Source organism: Camellia sinensis, chromosome 6 (assembly GCF_055761805.1).
Source record: "Camellia sinensis isolate YWXY chromosome 6, ASM5576180v1, whole genome shotgun sequence".
NCBI classification, from domain to species: Eukaryota; Viridiplantae; Streptophyta; class Magnoliopsida; order Ericales; family Theaceae; genus Camellia; species Camellia sinensis.
In genome coordinates this window covers 33,251,301-33,274,238 of record NC_138966.1, presented here as the reverse complement: position 1 = coordinate 33,274,238, position 22,938 = coordinate 33,251,301, and the positions used below count along the sequence as shown (strand labels likewise).

Here is a 22,938-nt window from a genome sequence, read left to right as displayed (position 1 = left end):
TTAAGAACTATATATATGATTTTATATGTATACATTTTATTAAAAATATAAAATAATGTGAATCTTACAATTCATAATTTATTTTATTGAAAAATCAATTGATGATTCAATTTATGACTTGACACATGAAAATAAGAATTATTAATTTATTTTTGAATGGACAGTATTGCTTTAATTCCCCTTAATAATTGTAAGAGATTGAATAGGATGAAATCAACTTGGGTGGGTGGTGGGAGATTTCTAAGGAATGTGACTGGAAATAAGTCATAATTATCTTATACGTCTACCTTATATTCAACTGTATTAGATATTTAATTAGTTTTTCCTCTTCTTTTATGTATATATATATATATATTAGACAAACTAATTATGTGTTTCATTGTTTTAAGATAGAAATATAGCCACGAGACAACTTCTTGGAAATAATAGAATACTTTGAAGTTATTATTTGCTGAACTTTCAAAGTGACGGAATTCATACTCAACAGAAAGATATAAACAGGCTTTTACTTTAAGCAGAGCCTCCAAGGAAAAAAATGAAAAATTAATGTTGTTAACCATCCATACCTTGAGTTCAAAAGTTTCTTCAGAAACTGTAGATGGAAAACTGTTAAGAGGCATGTCAACCAAAGTTGTTAACCCACCTGTATAAACGAAGTTAATTATGTACTTAATTACATGTGCAAATAAAAGTTTGATTTATAAAGTCAACAACCAGATATAATTAGACATAACAAAGAATGAATTCTTATTTTCTATATATATGATAACCCGGTAAGGTTAGGTGTTTATGTAAATGAGAGACAATCAAAATGAAGTGATCCTATATAACAGCCCAAAAGACAATGATATCAGTCAGAATATGAAGAAAGAAGATCATATAAAATAATACATTGTAGCTAATGAAGCTAGTGACTAAATTGCATAAAGTAATGTTTCAATATCACTTATATCTTAAAAGTACTAGTAACATAGAAAAACAATAGTTGGGTAACTACCTGAGTTGCCTTGGGTAAGTTTTCAGCAATATTCCAGCTTGAAACAATATCCACTTGAGATTCATCATGCACAATTCCATTTTCTGGTTCAGAAATACCTTCTAATGTTTCACTATTGATTCTAGCTTGGATTCCACCATAGTTGTACTACTATAGAAAAATTGGAACAAAAATTTATTAGAACTTGGAATCAAAACATAATATATTTAATTACTGCACCATAATCTGTAGTAGATATCATTCTACCTATATAAAATATGTTTAAGTAATTTTGTTTAGCAATAAGTTCATACCTTATCTAGATGGACATTTCACAACATCTATCCAGCACCCAAATTTCAATTGGTATACATATTCCAAAGAAAGAAAAGCCAACTTACTGAGCTCTTCTATTGTTGTTATTTTTATCTCTTAAAGATGCTGCAATTACCCTCTTTTTTAACAGAAGTAAGCAATATTCCAACCATGAATATATCTGCTGCAAAGTTAGAAATTGAGACAAACTCTTCTTTTACAAGTGAATGCTTCACCTTAATTCCTCTTTAATTATGTTGTCTCTATTCATGTGTTCATGTCTCCAAATTAACACACAAGTTTTTTCCATCCTTTCATTATCTAAATTCATTAGAGCAGAGAACTTATAATGTAACTACATTGACACTTGCATTGTGATACTCTTAGTTCTAGGTCAAAGGGTAAATCCTGACCTTAAGAAACAATTTTATAGGGTCAATCAAGGATTTGTACTGCTGCGAATATTGCATGATTGCAAATGAAATTTTATTAATCTTATATTTTTTAGTATTAAAGGGGGCTGCTTTGCCCAGTGGTTCTTGATGGTGCAGATTTGATTGACGAAAACTACCTCTGTAAGGTTGTGTATGTATTGCCCTCATCATACCCAGCTGCTTTAGTTGGAGCTTCGTACATTGCTTTACCCTATTGTTTTTGTTTTTATATTTTTGAGTATTGGTCCAAACTAGGCATATAAATAACACTATTATAGTATCATGTCTCTAGGCTGTGGAAGGAAAAGTTTGATAAATTTTACAAGATTTTCAAATGGGATTGTTGTGTGGAGGTGGTCATTTGTGGTGGTGTGCTGTGGTGGTTGTGACATTTTAATGGAGGTTGCTAGAAGTGAACGGGGTGTCAGCAGCTTTGGTGTAATGGGAATCAGCATGGAAGAGTTATTGAAGATTTGTACAGAGACGCATGGACTTCTTGCTGGTGGAAAAGAAGTGGTAGTTTTATATAGTTGGTATGTCTTCCCTCTTTTGAAGGACAAAGGATACTAGCTGCCAACAGTTTCTTTCTTTCCTTGAATATCTGTCCTTTTTTCTTCTTTTCCTCCTCTTTTCTGGACAGCCCTATTGCTAGAGAGCAATAGTGGCTGTTAACATGGTAGAGTACAATCACTTGGTGAATTAAATAGTTGTACTTTGTGCATGGGTGTGGTGGCGTTGGTGTTGGTGTTGCTGGGTAAAATGTGGTGCTTTTGGTGGAGTATATGTATCCTCTCTTCTTCAACAATCAAAGATCCTATCCATCTGTAGTTTTTTGTCATGTCCTTCTAGTCTCAATTTGTGTGTCTAATCATACATACATCTCATTCCAACCGTTCATAGTTGGCTACAGAAGTTTGCTTCACCAGTCTACTGCCTAGGGTTTTGCCTTTTACTTTTTTTTTCCTCTTGATTTACACATAGCTATGCCTTTTCTTACCGTTGCGACATAGGCATCATGGTTCAAACCACATAAACAGTCTCACTACATGGATGGTTATAACTCTGTACATCTATTTCTCTTCACACCCCAGGATAGTAGGAGCCTTGTGCACCGGGACTATCCCTTTTATATGTCTTCCTTACCAATTCCTTATTTTCTTCTCTTCTGGGTAATTCCTGCCTTTGGTTTGGCTCAAATTCACCGCCTATTTAGGCAAGTGGACAATTCATCCTTCTACTTTGATCAGAAGACCTTGACTTACAGATAGTTTCTGTTGGAGAAGAAGAATAGGGCCTTGCATTTTAATATGTCATGTTCAATACAATTTAATATGTCCTGTTTTGTTTTCTATATACATCTAGTGTACTAGTTTGAGCCACTTTTATGGTCGCTTTTTGAATAAAATTTTATCTTTTTTTTTTTATTTTTTTTTTTTTATTATTACTTACAATGTACACTAAAAGAGAGTTCTGGCCGTTAATCGTCTATTTCTAATATTTCCCTATAATTTGTACTGACTTTATTATCAGGACAAAAATAATGGTAGTGAGATAATTTATTGCTAATGGTGACGAACTAAACTAACTTTCTAAATTTTTGAAAGCTTTCTATGTTCCACGATTAGAGGGAACTGATAGGAGTTAAATACTAAAATCATTAAATCAAGCTGATTGATGCCCCTTCATGTGTGCAGTGCTGTTAATTGTTGACGTATTTTTTTGGAGCTTAATAATTTGCATAGGAATTACATTACATCTTTATCAATGGTGCTTCATGTATTGGTTCCAAGTTACCCTCATAATGTTGACAGTGCATTTTTTGGGAGCCTAATATTATATATATATATATATATATATATAGAGAGAGAGAGAGAGAGAGAGAATAAAATGTCATGATCTTGTTTCCAAGGTTACTTTCTGTTGTTATGGACATATTTTCTAACCTGAGAAAATGTTCATGTTTGACCACTCGTACATTCTGCAGTTCATTAATTTTAAAATACTAGCCTGAATTATTATTATTATTATTATTATTATTAATATTATTATTATTTTGCTTGGAGAACTAATTGTTGGACACTTATTTTTTTTGTTTTTGATTTTGGTGCAGTTAGTTAGATGGTTCCTGGTCCGCATCTCTGTCCTTTATGGCGTGTTTGTTTTCTAGTACCTGAGCTAACACTGTTGATTTGTTGGATTATATAAGTGATCAGTTGCTTCCATTTTGAAGTTTATTAGTCTAATGGTCATTTTTGAGACAAAGATTGCATTAGTAAGAAGCTTAGTAAGTTATCTTCTTGTTCATCTCTTTTGTTATGATTCACAGCAAGGTCTATGAACTGGACATGTTGATCAATTTGTTGGTGATTGTATGAGCAGACATGGACTTAGCATGGTCCATGAAATTTTCTGTTTCGGCATTTGTGTTGTCCAAAGATTTGTTCTCTTGTTTTGTATATGCTATATTTTGATGCCACTTGCAGGGACACTGCAGTTTCGTGGTTCGTTTTATAGGATTTTCTGTTTTTATTTTTATTTTTATTTATTTTTTTAATAACAAGGAATCCCCTAATGCCACCAATGGTGAGACTCGGCATAAAATCTAACTCATATATCAAAATGCGAACTCAAATCTAAGACCTTCTGATTGTTTACCTGATAGAATGTAGTTTTGCTTGAAAGTTTTGAACCATAACATGTGAATGTCTTTTGGAAATGTTTTGATCTTTGCGTGTGTCTGTAAACCTGGAGTATCACGTGATGTTTTTCATATAATGCTCCCAACTAATGATGCAGCGAATATGTTTGCAGGTGGGACAATGTTGACCTGCCTTTGTAAAGTAATTGGGAGACAAAATGTCTACCTAGTGTGTTTTGTGATTTTTTTTATTGGTTAGAAGTACCATATGAACAATGTCATATGATATTTTGTAACTACCTAATAATTTTGCATCTACCTAATAATTTTGCATCGCAATCAATTCTTGGACTTGCTCATCAGCAGATGTTGTTATGAGCGTCTTCAATGCATTGTCATTACTATATGGCCGCTTGGGCAAAAAAGAGAGCTTCAGTACAATTGCCATTTGAGTTGCTAAATTTTTGTTTTCTTTTATGCTAAAAATGGCACAAGATTTGACAAATTGCCAAATTTTGGCAAGCCTTCTCTTACTTTTAATGGGGGTGTTTGTTATAGCTTATTTAATTTGAAAATCTTGTGTTAGACTGCCTAATCTTTCTTGTTCATCACTCAATTATATTAAGCCTGACTACTGTTTTAGTGCTCCCTGTATTCTTCTAAAACAAATCCATAACACTTTCTCTAAAATAAAGGCAAACAGGCAATTTCACAAAATATTGTGCTTCACCATCCTAAACTCCCACTACTCACAAATTCTCTTTGCAAAGAGAGGTAAATGAAATAAAAAACAAGAGCTAATCTAAGATACGAAGCACATGGACAATTCGTACCTTCCCTCTTGTTAAAGACCAATATAAAGGCAAATGAAGCAGAAGACTTCCATTTCCACTTGACTGGAAGAAACAAAGACTCTAAAAATTAATATACGTATATGTAACTCTAGTGACATAAAGTATCTCACATCACAACATTGCTTGTACACTTAGATAGCCAAAATGGTTGAGTGTAATCTTATTTGTCAATAATTAATAGAAAGATGATCATGTAGATAACAACAGACTTCTCAGTTCAACGAGTTGAGGAAACATGAAACTGCAATGTTTATGTTGAGAGAGAGAGAGAGAGGGAGGGAGGGAAGTACCAATGTTTACGTTGATAATTACTGGCTTACACTTGTGGCAAACGAGTTTAGTTTTGAAATCCTTGCAATCAATTTCACCTGAGACCAAAGTGTCGACATTTTCACATTCTATCCTGTACATTCTTGCAGCTTTGAAAACAGAACAATGTAATTCACGTGAGCCATACAGAATGCCATCTGGAAACACTTCCCTCCTGCAGAATTAGTACAATCTTTTTAAACTTTGACAAGATACACGATAGGTCAAAACATCATAAAAATAAAAGGTCACAAAAATGAAGCCTGTTGATACTAACCCAACTAATATACCATGAATATTGCCTTCTGTTCCACAATTTGTAATGTAACCCCAATATTTGTTCTTCTCAAGTTCCCATAGGTGGGCAAACCAATCCAATACACCCACTTCAAACTGCCCGGAATGGACTCCATAGTTGCTCTCTATAAATGGATCACCAAGATTGTTAATAGTGAAATGTTGTAACTATCCCAGAGCACCATAATCGAAATCAAGATTGTAGGGGTACCCTGTTGCAAAACATAGATCTCTATATGAGATACAACAATGTCGTAAATTTTAATGATGTAAAATAAAAAATTTAAAACTTCAATTGATATAAATACCTGAATACAACTTTAAAAACAATTAAGCATGAATTTTATCAAAAACTAATTTAATGATAAAATTATATCACAATTATGTTTGAGAGAGAGAGAGAGAGAGAGAGAGAGAGAGAGAGAGAGGGGGGTAGTTCCATGAATTTTTCAAATTCTCTCCCCAACCTCCCAAATGCTTGTATCCCACTATATTTCCACATTTGAGAGACTAAGATGGCCCATGTTCACATAGTGGAAGAAACACATCATAACTGAAATCTCATAGTACTTTTTCTTCTAAGACTAAGAGAAATAACAAGAAGTACCAAGTAACAAGATCAAAAAAATCTGTTCAAAAGAGTTAACAACAGCCAATTCAAAAATAGATGAAAAGAAATAACCTCTGAGAATAACACAAAAAGAACACACGAGCAACACCATGTTCACCTATTTCACAAAGTTGGTGACACTAAAATGATGCCAGATTGTTTAGATTTAGGCAAAAACCATATCAATGCATCCTCTTTTGCTTTTTAACCATGATGCTAGGTCTACAAGATCCCTATTCTTGTTTGATGAACATTTTATGTTACTTTTTAAGAAATAATGCTATGGCTTATACTCTCAATGACAGCAGATAAAATATTATTGAAAGTTTTCACACTAACTATCTATATTATAGGGACAACACTAAACATTTTTCATTTATATGGGCAAAAAATCAGTGTAACATGTTTAAAAAATTCAGGGTTCTAGAAATGAAAATGTTGAGATGATGAGTGGCATGCAAATATGAAACAAATGCATGAAGTTAGAAGTGGCACCAATTGAAGATAAAATGAGGAAAAATACCATATGCAACATAAACCAAATAATGCAACCCAAAACCCTGCCCCTACTCCACGAACTTCCGATAACCAGCAGAATTAGTGGGATAGATAAGCCTGTAATCCTGAAGGTGATCAAGCCGCTTCCACCCATTGCTAAGGAAGGTAAAATACTGGAGGATAGTCATCTCACCTTGTACCAACCTTTCAATGGAGCAATGTAACTCGAAAGCCTGTGAGAAGTTCCCCTTCCTGGAGTAAGTAGTAGTTACAGACTCCCAAATATCCTGGACAGTGTCTATAGACAAGTAGCCCTCTCTAATCTCCGGTACCATAGAATGTATCAACCAGCCGATAATCAGAGAATTGGTGATCTCCCACTGATCATAACGAGAGTATGTGGTGTTGGGTGCCTGTACCCTCTCATCAACATATCCCATCTTCCCTCTACTCTTCAAGAAAATAGTCAAACTCTGCGCTCACACTAGGTAATTCTGACCATTGAATAGAGAGGTTATGATTTTAAGGCCAGGGTTGAGATTATCAGTCATAGTAGAATGGATAACAGAACTCTCGCCCTTAGATGGTTAAGAGGTAGCAGATTCACTAGTCAAATCTGTCATGAAGACTCTACTAATTACTTCTCAAACACAATGCCAATCACAAATCTAGAAGATGATAGTGGAAGAACAAGCACAACGGTCACTATGGACTCATTAAATTAAGAATCCAGTAAACCCCCCCTTCCCCCCTCCCTCCCCTTTTTTTTTTGGTACTTCACCAGAAGATCCCCGAAGGGAAGAAACGAACCCAGGCTACCCTAGAAGGGCTATCGAACTCGACCAGACTAGCAAGGAGGCTGGCCAGCCACATGAGGGCCCTCGATAGTGGCTGGAGGGGCATGTTGAGGGAAAGGAAAGGTTGGGTAAGGGGTGTCGAGGGGAGAGCAAGGCCTGGGTGGGGCTAGAGGAGGCTGTCGGGGAAAAAGGAAGAAGGAAAGAGGCTGTCGCATGGCTGGAAGGTTGTCAAGTGGCTAGAAGGAATTGCAAAGGATGTGTCGTATGGTATGAAGGAGAAAGAAGGCAACTGGTGGTGATGGGTGATAGAGAAAGAGAGATGGCTATGGCATGGCTCTGATACCATGTAAGTTTAGAGAAGAGAAAGAGATAGGGAATGAGTGAGACCTCATCCCCTTTTATATTGCTAATAATGTGTAATTACAGGAGTGCCATTAGGCATAAATTATGGGCCAGCCCATTACATTAATCAAGGGAAAATAAAATCAAATAATAATAAAATATATGGAATATTATTTCTTATTCTAACACTATTCTGACAATCTATTGTTCCCTAAATTCAGCACCGAGAGACTATTGCTCAAGTTTCCCAAACATTGTGTAATCAAGCCACTCAAACTATTTTTAGACACATCACGAATTTCAAGTGACATCAGATTGCAAATCGTTAGGGGGATTTCTCCAGTCAATTTATTGTTTGAGATAGAGAAAACAGTTGTAGTGATGGGTAAAACTGGGAGTGGTCCTTGGAGTAAGTTGGAGTGTAGGTCAATATATTGTAAATTCTGCCATGGAATTCGCTCTAAACTTGTAAGGAAATTATGAGAAAGATTTAAATAATACAGTGAATCTTTCCCTACATTGAATAACCATTTTGGAACTTCACCACGAATTTCGTTGTTTGATAGGTCTAAAACATACAATTCAGTTTGTTCTCTCCAAAAGTTTGGGAATTCGCTCAAGTTACAAGAAGCTAATCCTATAGTGTCAAAGTTGGTAAAGGTAGAGTTGACACTGTTGTTGATGTTCAATGAGAGACCATTATCTGGCAGATCCATATAGAACAGATTTTTAAGCTTTACAAGCTTATCTAACTCCACTACACCACTTAAGTTATTTGATGAAAGCAGCAAGTATGTTGGGTTATGGAGTTCATAAACTCATCCTGGAATTGGTCCCTGCAGCTTATTGTAACTCAAATCTATACCTTCCAATGAAGGCAGAACAAACAACAAAGATGGTATTGTACCAGTTAGCTGATTTCTATGAAGGCCCCAAGTAAGTAAGTTGACTCATGTTGCCAAGGGAATCCGGTATTTGTCCGTTCAAATTTTTTAGGCGAAGATCCAAGTCAGTAAGCTTTGCAAGGTTTGAAATTGATGAGAGGATTTGACAGATGAAACTATTACACGAGAAGTCTAAATTAGTGATTTGTGTGAGGTTCGAAAGAGAAGCTGGAATAGATCCTGAAAAGTTACACGCAAAGAGGTGCAAACTATTCAAGGCTTTAAGATTGCTGATTGATTCAGGCAATTGGCCAGAAAAACTTATATCAGAGAGATCAAGAAATTGAAGGGAACTAGTCACATTAAAGTTTGGAAGTTTACCTGTGAGGTCCCAATTTGCCCGCACATTGAGCTCTTGTAGTTTTGAAAGGTGAAAAATGTTTTTTGGGAATTTCCCACGCAGTCAACAATGAACAAGACTGAGAGATGTCAAAGACGATAGATTTAGCAAAGCATGAGGTAAAGGTGAAAGAGATATGCAGCTCATCAAGGTGTAGTTCTCTTAATTGGGTTAGGTTTCAAAGGAGCAAATTGAAAGTACATTGTTCAAGTCTCACCTGAGAAAAAAAATAAAAGAGATCAAGGGAAATCAATTTGGATAGATCAAACTTGCAAACAAGCCAAACTCGGATGAAATTCTAGACAAATTGAAGTAAATGAAAGCGAGATTGAGGCTTTAAAGGTGAAGAAGCTGGAAGAGGGTGTTGTCGGCTTGGATGGTGCTCTGAAGCAGCTGCAACTGAGGTCAAGTCCAATCACATGACCATTCAACCAGTCGCACGTGACCCCCTCCCACGACCAGCAATCAGTGCCCTCATTCTAGAACATCATTTTGGGATGAGAATCAGATTCACAATCTGAAGAGGCATTACCAGTTATGGTAAATGCTCTTTTAAATTGGAAAAGTGAAAATCTCTGGTCTTCAGGACAAGTACGACGTGCGGAAATAGAAGAAGACAACCATGATGATGATGATGAAGAACATATAGTAATATATACTAGTTGAGAAAACAAGAGAAATGTTGGAAGAAATTGATGAAGAAACATAAGTGAACTCATTTTGTTTTCTTATAGGTAGGAGGATTCAGAGAGAGATATGAAAAGGAGAGGAGAGTAAGAAGGATAGTAGTTTGATGATGGAGAAGGAATAAATGTATTACTCGTTCTTATGCACACTGCTAAGTCTTTCTATGGTGGTGGTGGAGAAGCCCAGCCCAGCCATCATGATGCACCGCAACTATGTAATTGTATCCATCAGCTATCATGACTTCCACCATCAGCCATGACTTCAAAGTTGGTTACAGTGAGTGTCTTTAATTCCAGTGATCCCAAACCTATTAAGTAAGGAATGGTTTTCCATAAACCAATGGGCAAATTACATCACATGTGTTTTGCCGATTGCACCATTTTAGTTTGAGTAATTTTAATTAGCTCGATTTCGAGCTCAATTTTATATTTTGTGTTAATTTGGTTCGATTGATAATGCTAATTAGGATTCTTTTGCCTATGAAAGCATGACACATGCCACTCATGTACCTATTTTTCATCGAAAAGAACTAATAGTTGTAATCAATTGAACTAAATTGAGACAAAATCATAAATTAATATCCAAATTCAGTCCATTGAAATTATAAAGACAAAAATGACATAAGAGCAAAAATATAAAGACTACTAATATAATTTTCCATGAATCAATTAAAAGTTGGTAATTGCCCCACCTATATACAAAGCAAGTAACGGAACATTTTGAGATCAATAATACTACAATTATCACATTTTTATACCACTTTTACTGTAGCATCTCATGTGTCAACCCATCATTGGTGTAATGGGTTCCACCATTCATGTTTATGTCAAATGATATGCTAACACATAAGATAGTACATTAAATATGGTGTAATAAGGTGGTAAGTGTAGTATTACTCTTGAGATTGCTTTGCTTTTTTATTGAACAAAAGCATATGCTTAAGATTCATCATTTTTTGTTATCATACAGTTTGAAAAGTATATGAATTTGCTAGGGTATTATTTTTCAAAATTTCTTTAATGAAATATTAAAAAAAAAAAACATAGACCTTTTCGATTGTTTACTATATATATTTTTCATGGTACAAGGCAACAAAAGATGATGAATAGTTTGATCAAATTGTTGAGTATGATTTTGTTTGATATAGTTTATTCAATTTTTTCAATTAAAAATTATACTTTTTTAAGTAAATTAAAATTGTTTATATAATTGTTGTTCGTATTTTAATAACAATGGTATAATTGGAATAAAATAAATTATTAGGGAAAAGTGAACTTTTTTAGAATAAAAAATAACACTTAGTTGTCTACATTGAAATTAAATAAGACTCAATAATACTACTGAAAATAAGATTTATTGATATATTTTTAAATTTTTTTTGCACATTTTGTTATGCCAATTTGTGACGAAATTACGCATTTTATAGTTAATGTTATAAGATTTTGTAGTAGAATTACACATTTTGTGCTAGAGTGCATATGGCATGTACCCCCCTAAAGGAGTATGGAGTGCACGTCATAGCATTTCCATATATTTATTATTATTTATATAAATTGTTTTATTTTTTCCATTTTAAGAACTATATATATTATTTTATATGTAAATATATTATATTAAAATTAAATAAAATAAGTCATACAATTTATGATTCATTTTATTAGAAAATTGATAATCACTCTTGTTATGAAAAACTAGAATACATAAACTATTGATAAAATTTGCCCAAATATATTTTGCGCGTTAATTCTAGTGGTTCCAAAGCAAGTCCAGATTGGTCCTAACTCAAGAAAATGTTAGAGTTGTTATTAGAAAGCAAGAGTAAATGGAAGACAAACCAACTTTGGGCGGATAAAAAGAGAGAAAATTTTCCAAGTCATCCAACCAATACAAGGTCTAGACTTTGGCTCTTTATGTCAAGTTTATATAAACCTTTCCCATCATCATGTTATAATTTTTTTCCATTTCAATTTTGGTTAAATATTGAGCTATGATCTTACATACTCATTTTTATGATAAGAACTTGGCTATTTGAATTGATTTTTTTGGCTATTTGGCTATTTTAGTCTGGCTAAAAAAGTTTTGTTTGGCATGATAGTTGACTTTTTTTTATAGTTGATTTGATAATTGTGGGAGAAAAAATGAAATGATTATGATTTGGTTGTGACATTTTGTCTTATTGATTATTTTAACTTATTTTGTCTTTATTGACTATTTTAGCAAAAACAAACCATATCCCAAACAGGCCAGACTCATTATGCAATAACTATGACAAACACTCCTTCGAGTAGATACTATTGCTTTATTCAGTAATTTAAGGCATGGAGCTAGTTTTAAAATAAAAAACTTAAGTAAATGTAAATTTGTTTATAAATAGAAGCCACAAGAGATAATCCAACAAAATAAAGTTTCAAAGATAAATTCTACATACCAGAATCCCAAGGGGTTGGTCAAGGAGCAAGGCCTTGGGCTTTGGGTGTGTGCTCCCTTCAAGGTTCAGGAATCGAAACCCCTTAGGTGCTAACAAAGTGACAAGAACAAAGTGACAAGAAAAAGGTGGCAAATGCCACCAATACTACCCCTCGTGAACTTCCACCACTGACCCGCATCCCCCTTTAGCTGGAAAGACGCCAAGGTCACCTTCAAAGCCCCGTCTTCGATGCCAAGCATCTCAAACGTCTTAGTCATCTACTCCAACCACTCATCAGCCATAAGTGGCTCTTTCGGATCCCCCAAAAACTCATCCGGATTAGACCGAAAAAACTCTTTCTTCAGAAAGGAAGGCCCTACATCAACAACCTGGGCCTGAACTGGATTCTCAACTCTGAGAATACCCATGGATTCCCTCAACGCTCCTGCTACCTCGCGGGCTAAGGCAACCATGGCCTGCTGAACCAGTGGCTCCGCTATATTGGCCTAGCCAACACCCTTCTGCTGCGCCGAAACATCATCCGGTAAAGGCATCTCCTGCCTACCACGCCTACCACGCCTACCACGTCTACCTCCACGTCCTCGTCCTTGTCCTCGTCCTGACATCCTAATAAAGGTAACAAAGAACATTAGCATATTCACAAATGTGCCGAGGCTATTTCACCCGCGTCCTAATACATGGACAACAGTAATTCATTCCACGTAAGCATATAATCACATAAACACTTACGAATTTCATTTTTGGATAATGACAGTCCCGAGGCGTTGCTAGAGTTCCGGTTAGAAACAGCATTGATCAAGTGCTTTTCCAACAAGACTCCCAGAAACCCAAGGATCCAGTCAACATCCTAGAAACTACATTCCATACCCAAGTAGTCACGTAAACATGTTATCACATAAGCATACAACAGTACATCTAAGTCTCTAACAAGCGAGACGAACCCATTGTGGTACTAACCACTTTCCGCGTACCCAAAGTATTCGAACCCGTTACGCTCTGATACCAAGTTGTAACGCCCTCAAAATAATACATAAAACCCACTATTCCTGACATTCATTGATATAAGAGAAATAGACATCTTTCCATTCATCAGAGTAATTAAGTGCAGAAGTATTACATGTTGACAACAAAAGTAAATACCCCAGGGGCTTACAACTTTCCAAGCCAACACTAGGTCACAAAATAGAGTACTAACTCAATTACACTTTAAGCCCTCGGCTTGAATTTACATGTAATAAAATCAAGATATAACACAAAAAGTCTGTCAGCCTCTAGCCTCCCAAGCTACGTCCTTGGAGGTGGCATACCATCTGTACTTGAAAATGATGTCCCATATAGGGTGAGCCACAGCCCAATAGAAATAAACTAAACCAACTATAAACAATGACTAAAATTATAGCATTTGATGGATGGTCAACACTTATAAACCAATCTATATCATATTACAGTGCCATGACAATCATGCCCACGTTACATTCCACTTTACTTTACTTATCAACTCATTTCATAAACGTGGCTCAGAACCTAGCCAGATAATTTAAATAAGATTACATCTCATATTAATAGTACATCCATTTCAATTGGGATAACAACTCATATTAAACAATTCTTACTTCACAATAGATACACATAATTGCTGTATCAATCTCAACAAAGCACTTCCATACTTCATATATGATATACAGATTTGCTACATCAATACTTCAATAGATGCACATAGTTGCTGTATCAATGGAGTACATCCCCTATCTCCTCCCAAACAATGTTCGGTTTAGGAGTCCATCCCCTATCTTTCCCTAAACCGTGGAGTACATCTCGTATCTCCTCCCACACAACACAATGTATACAAACACATATCATATACAAGGTCAATCAATACATAAATTTGATGTATTATACCAACTGCCATATTCGATGACATATTCAATTGATTAGTTTTAGTTCACCTAATCATCATGCATTGTCTACAACATTCAAGACTATCCTCTACCGATAGCCCAAAGCAGTTATTACTAAACAGAAAATAAATGCATCAAATGGATATAATATCAACATTTTCATAGGTGAGTGATAAATTAATCCAACTACACCATTTAATCCCATAATTTTCCAATTTCAATATTCTCAACTCAATTTCTCATTTCCCAAAATTAATTATACAAATTAATTTATTTCATAATTAGGGCATTCTCCCCCCTTTATCATATATCAACCCAAAGGCTCAAATTCAACAATTTGACAACAATAGTTCCATTTTCTAACCCTTACATACACATGGAGTTTAATATCATAAAACCCCTCTTTTATAAATTACAAACCAAACCCTACTTTCTAAAAAATTACCTAACAATACCAATATATCAAAATGCCCAAAATTCAAGACAAAACTCATAAGATGGAGTAGGATATCCCTACCTCGAAATGAAGAGCTCAAATGGAGAGGATGACCAAAAACCAAAATGCTCCAAATTCCCAAATTTTTAGATTAAAAGGAAGCCCTCGCGACCCTCTATCTTTCTTACAAAGAACTTAGGGTAGGTACACACTAAAGATAGATGAAACCCTAGAGAGAAGGTAAGTGTAGAGAGAGGAGCAGTCGGATCTAGGGTTTATACAAAAGAGGAGGTGAAAAAGTGAAATGTTTACCCGCTACTGTCTACTGATATAACACAGGCTCGCTCGAGCGAAGGATTGGTCGCTCGAGCGACCAGACACAAAGAACCCTCGCTCGAGCGAAGAAAGTCTCGCTCGAGCCAACAATTCGAAGCTTCAGGTCTGCAACCTAGAAGCACGCTCAAGCGACAGAATTCTCACTTGAGCGAAGAAACTCAAAACATACACCTCGCTCGCTTGAGCGAAGGAAAGCTCGCTCGAGCCAAGAAATGCAACTCTCAGGTCCAGAACTAGACGCAGACGCAAGCTCGAGCGAAGGACTTCTCACTCGAGCCACCAGATACAAATCTCAACTCTCGCTCGAGTGAACAAACCCTGGCTCGATCGAAGGATCTAAAACAAAGAGCTCGCTCGAGCGACGAAAGGCTCGCTCGAGCGAAGGACCAAAATTCTGGGCAGCAACCATTTGTTCCCAATCACACCCAACCTGTAACAAACCTGCCCAACACATCCTATAACTAAAAAATAAGGAATTAAAGGATGACAACAAGATATATACAATAACAAGCTCCACAGAACCTAAGTCCTGATACAACAACCAAATGGGGAAAGACCGGGATCGCTATAACCTCCCCCCCTTAAAGAATTTTGCCCCCGAAATTAAGTACGAGTTTTCAAAAACAAGTTTTTCTCAATTTTCAACAATATTACATTTCAAAATTCCATAAATTGACCCATTGTTGGCCATTCCATCTCTATTCAAGAGGCATATTACAATATACATTCAAACATGCATTATTAACATGCATTTCCTTCAAATCCAACAATTCCCAATATACAAGATTTACAATTCCATAACATATTCCATGTTCATGATATATTTCCATTTCTATAACACATTCAACATATACAATGTTATAATAAACTTTCATTTCAAGGCAAGTTATACATTACTTCCATAAACCGAAACATATACAATGTTTTACAACTTAAGACACGTTCAATGCTCTTAAAGTTTAACAACACAATAAAATATACAACATATACTCAAACATCCACAAATAGATCAGGATATTTCTCTCGGACCTCCAACTCATGTTCCCAAGTGGCTTTCTCCACTCCGTGATGTTTCCACAAAACTTTCACCAAGGGGATGGTCTTGCCTCGCAAGACTTGATCCCGCCTATCCAAGACCTGAACCGGTCTCTCCTCATATGAGGCATCCTCGTCAACCTCTAAGTCGGTCCAATCCAATACATGCGATGGATCCAGCTCGTACTTCCGAAGCATACTAACATGAAACACGTCATGAACTCCGGACAACTACGGCGGCAAAGCTAAATGACAAGCAACCTGGCCAATCTTCTCAAGGATCTCGAAAGGGCCAATAAATCGAGGGGACAACTTCCCTCTCTTACCAAATCTCATCAAACCCCGCTTGGGTGATATCTTCAGAAACATGTGATCACCTACCTCAAATGCCAAAGGCCACCTTCTACGGTCGGCATAACATTTTTGACAACTTTGGACTGTAACAAGCCTCCGATGAATAAGCTCAACTTTCTCCGTCGTTTCCCTCACCAACTCCGGGCCCAACAAAGGTGCATCACCCACCTCGGCCCAACAGACTGGAGACCTACAAGGTTGGCCATACAAGGCCTCAAACGGTGCCATACCGATACTCGACTGAAAACTGTTGTTGTAGGCAAACTCCACCAAGGGCAAGTGCCTCTCCCACGACCCACTAAAGTCAAGAACACAACCTCAAAGCATATCCTCAAGGATCTGAATAGTACGCTTGGACTGCCCGTCAGTCTAAGGACGATAAGCCGTGCTAAAGGTCAACCTAGTGCCCAAGGCACTCTGCAAACTCTGCCACAACCTAGCAGTAAAGCGTGGATCTCTATCTGAGACGATTGACCCTGGGACCCCTTGCAACCTCACTATGTCCCGAATATACAAGTCGGCAAGATGATTTACCGAATCTCTCACGCGCATAGGGATAAAGTGCGCCGACTTAGTCAACCGGTCTACAACCACCCAAATAGCATCACTACCCCGCTAAGTCCTCGGAAGACCTACAACGAAGTCCATAGTGACATGCTCCCACTTCCACTCGGCAATAGGCAAAGGTTGCAACAAACCCGCTGGCCTCTGATGTTCTATAGCGATCCTGGTATTCCCTTTACTGTTCAGTTGTATTCCGGACTTTGGTTCTGTGGAGTTGGTGGTTGTATACCTTGTGTCATCCTTTGATTCTGTATGTTTGAGTTTTAGGATGTGTTGGGCATGTTTCGAGCAGGTGGGTTGAGCCTTGGTTTAAATTCTTGTTGCTAGGTTTTTGGTCGTTCCGGTCGAGCGGGTCGTCTAGCGCTCGAGCGGATATTGCACACTCCTAGTATTTTTGGTGCTCTGCAAAACTTCTGCAGGTGTGATTTCTACACTCGAGCGGATTTCCTGCGCTCGAGCGAGTCGGGCTCGAGCGGGATTATTGGCGCTCGAGCGGGGAGTACGTTTTTTATGTAAGTTCTAGGAGGGGAAAATCTACCCTCGAGCGGACTGGTTTTCGCGCTCGAGCGGATACACTTTATTCTTATTTCTTAGCGCTCGAGCGGACCTCCTTGCGCTCGAGCGTGTCCAGATTTTTGTGCTTTATGCTCGAGCATCCTGTTCTCTGCTCGAGCGGGAATGTCGTATATCAGAAGGCAGCTAGGCTATTTGAGAGCTTCTCTCTCTAAAACCTTGCCTTCTCTCTAAGTATTGATCTAGTATGAGTTGTTTGCTCACCTTTGGCCTTTACAAAAAGGTTGTTGATCGTCGAGGGCGATCTTTTGATCTGAGAATTTTTTGGTTTGGAGCATCTTCTTTTTCATCACCTCCTTCGTTGGGTTTCATCTTTTGAGGTAAGGATTCCTACTCACTCTTACGGGTTTTGACCTAGAATTTTGGGCACTTTGTTAAATGGTTTGATTTTGGGATCTAGGGTTTCAAAATGTATAAAAGGGGGTTTGTTATTTTGATTCAAAAATGAGTATTTTGGGTTTCAAAATAATGATATTATTGTTGGTTGTTGATATTTGGACTCTTGGGTCTATATTGAGAAATGGGGTAGAGAGCCCTAATTTGTTGTATAAATTAATTGGTATAATTAATTTGGAAGAAATGTTGTTAATGTGGAATTGAGTTGAATATAATGAAATTGGCTCATTATGAGATGGATTAGTGAAGTTGGATTTATTAATCACTCACTTTTGAAAACATTGATATTTTATCTGTTGGAGCTTTTATTATCTGTTTAGAAATAATTGCTTTGGGCTACCGGTGGAGGGTAGTTTTGATTGTTGTACACAATGCATGGTGACTAGGCAAACTAAAACTAATCAATTGGATGTGTCATAGAGTATGACGGTTGATAGAATACATTAACGTTATGTATTGATTGATTGTGTATATGACCTATGTGTATATACGTTGTGTGTGTGGGAGGAGATAGGGGATGTACTCCACAGTTTAGGGAAAGATGGGGGATGGACCTCTAAACCGGATGTTGTTTGGGAGGAGATGGGGGATAGACTCCACTAATACAGCTCATATGCTTATCAGTTAATGTGTTGATATAGCTCATATGCTTATCTATAGAAGTGTTGATATAGCTCATATGCTTATCTGTTGAAGTGTGGATACAGCTTGTATGCCTATCCGTTGAGATGATGATGTAGCTTATATGCTTATCTGTTGAGGTGTTGATACGGCTTGTATGCTTATCTATTGCGAAATGGGAAACGTTTATTATGAATTATTATTTCGTTTAGAGTGTGTGGCCAGGTTCTGAACCATGGGTATGAATTTGGAAATTGGATAAGAAATGGAAAATGAAATGAAATATAGACATAGTGGTCATGTAATGGAAATGGTTTATGAATTGATTTATGGGAGTTAAACATTTATCAATTGCTAATGTCTTAGTTATTGCCCATATTGTGTTTAGCATATCTCTACTGGGCGTTGGCTCACCCTTTATGGGACATCATTTTCAGGTACAGGTAGCATGTCACCTCCAAAGACATAGCTTAGATGGTTATGGGAGTTGAAGACTCTTTTTGATTATTTTGTTTGTATTACATGTATATCAAGCCAAGGGTTTATTTTGTATAGAGTTAATACTCTTCTTTTTGTAACCAAGTGTTGACTTGGAAAGCTGTAAGCCCGTAGGGCATTTGCTTTTGTTGTTAACATGTAATACTGTTGTAAGAACTACTCTGATGAATGGAAAGGTGTTGATTTTCTTATATTACTGCAAGTCTGAATGATGGGTATTATATGTCTATTTTGAGGGCATTACATGTTCGGCCTTCACTTCCTGATAGGTAAGGCACTTAGACACAAAAACTGCCGCATCTCTCTTTATGCCCCTCCACCAAAACTGGCGACCCAATTCACGATACATCTTAGTGCCTCCCGGATGCACCGCAAGGTGTGAATGGTGAAACTCTCAGTGTACCTCCTCTCGGCAAGACTCCAGCACAAACAATCGGTCTCGATATCTCACACTCAGGTCGGGATACACAAACAAACCCTTCTCAACCTTCCCACTGGAGATCTTCTCTCGGAGGAATTCTACCTCAAGGTCACCTCTCTGTGCCTCTAACACTCGAGTCACAAGTGTAGGCTGCGCAACAACAGAAAACAAGGCCGCAGCCTCAACGGATTCGCCCAGAAGCAAATTAAACTCGTCAAGTGCACCCAACATCTCCCACTCCCGAATGGCTATACAAGCTACATCACTAATGGATTTTCTGCTAAGGGCATCGGCCACAACATTGGCCTTCCCCGGATGATAATGCAATCGAAGTTGTAATCCTCAATAAACTCCATCCACTTCCTCTGCCTGAAGTTCAAGTCTTTCTGTGTAAATAGATATTTCAGACTCTTATGATCCGAGAATACCTCGAACCTCTCACCATAAAGGTAGTGTCTCCAAATCTTCAAGGAAAAAATCACAGCTGCAAACTCTAGGTCATGTGTAGGGTAATTTCTCTCGTGTATTTTCAACTGCCGCGAGCCATAGGCTACGACCTTCCCTTCTTGCATCAGCACACAACCCAAACCCTCTCGTGAAGCATCACAATAAACCGCATAACCCAACACTCTCTCCAGAATAATCAAGACCGGAGCGGTGGTCAATCTAACTTTCAATTCTTGGAATGACTTTTCACAAGTCTCACTCCATACAAATTTGACCCCTTTCCGTGTCAATCTAGTCAATGGTGAAGCTTGCCTAGAGAAATCCTTCACAAACTGGCGGTAATACCCAGCTAATCCCAAAAAATTACGGATCTCAAAAACACTCTTAGGCTATGCCCAATCTTGCACTGCCTCAATCTTGGATGTATCAACAGACACCCCTTCCCCAGAGACCACATGGCCTAAGAACTTGACTTCTCCTAGCCAGAAATCACACTTCCCAAACTTGGCATACAACCTATGGGTTCTAAGCAACTCAAGTACCACTCTCAAGTGTTCCTCGTGCTCCTCTTCAGAAGGCGAATAAATCAGGATGTCGTCCACGAAAACGACAACAAAGTGATCTAAGAATTCCCGGAATATCCGGTTCATCAAGTCCGTAAAGACTGTCAGTGCATTGGTGAGCCCAAAAGGCATCTCCAGAAACTCATAGTGGCCATACCGCATATGGAATGCCGTCTTCGGAATATCCTCCTCCCTGACCCTCAACTAGTGGTAACCCGATCTCAAGTCTATCTTAAAGAAACAACGGGAACCCTTCAACTGGTCAAACAAATCATCAATACGAGGCATAGGGTACTTATTCTTGATCGTAGCTCGATTCAATTTTCGGTAATCGATACGAAGTCTCAAGGCACCATCTTTCTTTTTAGCAAAGAGGGCCGGTGCTCCCTACGGCGAAACACTAGGGCGAATAAAGCCCTTGGCTAGCAATTCCTGGAGCTGAATCTTCAACTCAGTCAACTTGGTTGGGGTAAAACGATAAGGTGCCATAGAAATCGGCGTCGTGCCGGGCACTAGATCAATAGAGAACTCAATCTCTCGATGAGATGGTAAACTAACAAGATCCTCGGGAAAAACATCTGAATACACACAAACCACCCTCGGCAATACAGTCTGGGTCTCATCACACTCACTACTCATAAAGCTAACAAGAAGACCACTAAGCACACTCCGCCCTCGTGGATCATACACCGGTGGCAAAACACTACCAACCCGATCTCCCAAGAAATGGAAACAATCCCTGCTCAAGGTACATATTGTGACCCTCTGGCGGTAACAATCGATAACAGCCCGGTATGACGATAGACAGTCCATACCCAAGATAACATCAAAACCCGACATAGGCATAACTACAAAAGGAAATGGAAACCGGTGGTCGGCGACCTCTATATCACAGCCCCGACACCCTTGTTTCAAAATCAACTCACCCCCAACAGGTGATACAACACAAATAGGAGATGCTAACTGCGCCAACTCCAAACCCAAAACAGATGCAAATGCAGCAGATATAAAGGAATGGGATGCACCCGTATCAATCAACACATTGGGAACCGAGTTGCAAAACAAGAAGGTACCTCTCACAACAGATGGAACAGGTACAAGATCCTGCACGGTAACAGCATACACACGCCTAGAAGGTCTCTGATCCACCTGCTCACCCCTAAAAGCAAAAGACTGCTGCACAGACTAGGACGACGAAGCTCCCTGATTGGCCCTCGAGGCCTGAACTAACTATGCTGGCTGAAAACTCTCTGTCTGCCTCGAACCAGACGCACCTGATGTGGCACTCAACTGCGGGCAAAACCTCTTCAGGTGCCCCGCTTGACCACACTGGTAACAAAAGAGCGGCTAGCCTCTGCCCTGACTCTGGCTCTGAGGTCGAGCCGAAGATGAAGCAGCTCTCTGACCTCCTCCCCTCTGCGGGAAAGCTAGAGACTTGTGACCCAGCTGGCCACATTTGTAACAAGTAAAGTCTCCCTGACTACCTCTCCAAGAACCTGCACTCGGCACTGGAAAGGTAGATCTAGAAAAACCACCCTGAGACTGCTGAGGGTTAGGACTCCTCTGTCTCCTGCCATCCCCCTAGCCATCCTGACTCCTCTTTGAGCCCCTCAACCTCTCCTCCTCCTCATGCATCATAATCTCCATATGGGCCGCAGCGTCCACAAGGCACCTATACTCCTGAGTCATAGACCCGCCAACCCTCATCTTGAGCCCGTGCCTCAATTTCCTCTTAAACTCGAGACAACGACGTTCTTCTGACACCACAAGCTCAGGTGCAAACCTGGATAAACTAGTAAATGCGGCCTCAAACTCGGCCACTGATGAACTCAGCTGCTTTAGCTGGCAGAGCTGATCTCTTAACTTCTCCCTGACAGCGGGAGACAGAAACTTCTCCTGGAAAGCATCTACAAAGGCCTCCCAAGTGCCACCAATACTACCCATCGTGAACTTCCACCACTGACTTGCATCCCCCTTTATCTGGAAAGATGCCAAGGTCACCTTCAAAGCTCCGTCTTCGATGCCAAGCATCTCAAACATGTTAGTCATCTACTCCAACCACTTATCAGCCTTAAGTGGATCTTTCGGATCCCCCAAAAACTCATCTAGATTAGACCGAAAAAACTCCCTCTTCAGAAAGGAAGGCTCTGCATCAACAACCTGGGCCTGAACTGGATTCTCAGCTCTGAGAATACCCATGGATTCCCTCAAAGCTCCTGCTATCTCGCGGGCTAAGGCACCCATGGCCTGCTGACCCACTGGCTCTGCCACATTGGCTTGACCAACACCCTCCTGCTGCACCGGAACATCATCCGGTAAAGGCATCT

At 38.4% G+C, this 22,938-nt stretch overlaps 1 long non-coding RNA gene across 4 annotated transcripts; it reads right to left on the bottom strand.

The window, feature by feature from the left end:
* Nucleotides 1-527: 527 nt before the first annotated feature.
* Nucleotides 528-12,565, bottom strand: LOC145792616 (uncharacterized). Of its 4 annotated transcripts, none has more exons than XR_014332162.1 (5): nucleotides 12,470-12,565; nucleotides 5,804-6,035; nucleotides 5,508-5,701; nucleotides 998-1,147; nucleotides 528-643 (listed from the first exon to the last, which is right to left on the bottom strand). It is a non-coding gene; the product is annotated as an uncharacterized LOC145792616 (long non-coding RNA). The 4 variants fall into 4 exon arrangements; XR_014332163.1 differs by lacking the exon at nucleotides 12,470-12,565 and adding an exon at nucleotides 7,125-7,245; XR_014332161.1 differs by lacking the exon at nucleotides 12,470-12,565 and having other exon boundaries at nucleotides 5,804-6,219.
* Between the last annotated feature and the right edge of the window lie 10,373 nt (nucleotides 12,566-22,938).